Source organism: Arachis duranensis, chromosome 3 (genome assembly GCF_000817695.3).
Source record: "Arachis duranensis cultivar V14167 chromosome 3, aradu.V14167.gnm2.J7QH, whole genome shotgun sequence".
Taxonomy (NCBI): domain Eukaryota; kingdom Viridiplantae; phylum Streptophyta; class Magnoliopsida; order Fabales; family Fabaceae; genus Arachis; species Arachis duranensis.
In genome coordinates, this window is record NC_029774.3 from 91,070,401 (window position 1) to 91,070,991 (window position 591).

Below are 591 nucleotides of genomic sequence, written 5' to 3' on the forward strand. Positions count from 1 at the left end.
TTAAAAGCCACGTTAACCCAGTTAACGTGAGGCAAAGGGGTGCATGGCAACGTTAGTGACAATGTTAAGTGTCACTAACGTTCTCGAACTTGTATTTTCACTAAATGTTAAACACCCTTAACGTCTTGAGCTAAAGTCTCTGCCCACTTCACACTTTCTCTCTGCAAGTAAGCCAAGCCCAATTGAAGAAAGGAACTGCTTCAAGCTCAAAGATCCAGAGGCCCAAGACTTGAAGAGCTAACTAGAAGCTGAGAAGAGTAGTATATATAGGAGTAGTTTTGAAATAGAGAGGGCTTTTTGGGGGAGAGGAGCTAGGAAAGAGAACTACTCTTTGTATTTACTTTCTTTGCAATTCTAGCTTTATCATGTATTCTCCATCTTTGATTTTGATTTCTAGAGCTATAAACAACTAAACCCCTTTTCATTGGGTTAGGGAGCTCTGTTGTAATTTGATGGATCACTACTAATTTTCTTGTTCTTCTTCTATCTTTCTTTTTGATTTTACTTGAAAGCCTTCGATCTTCATCCAATTGGATAGTGATCTTGGAAAAGAAGCTATTCAAACATGGATCTCTTCAGATCCTTGAAAGA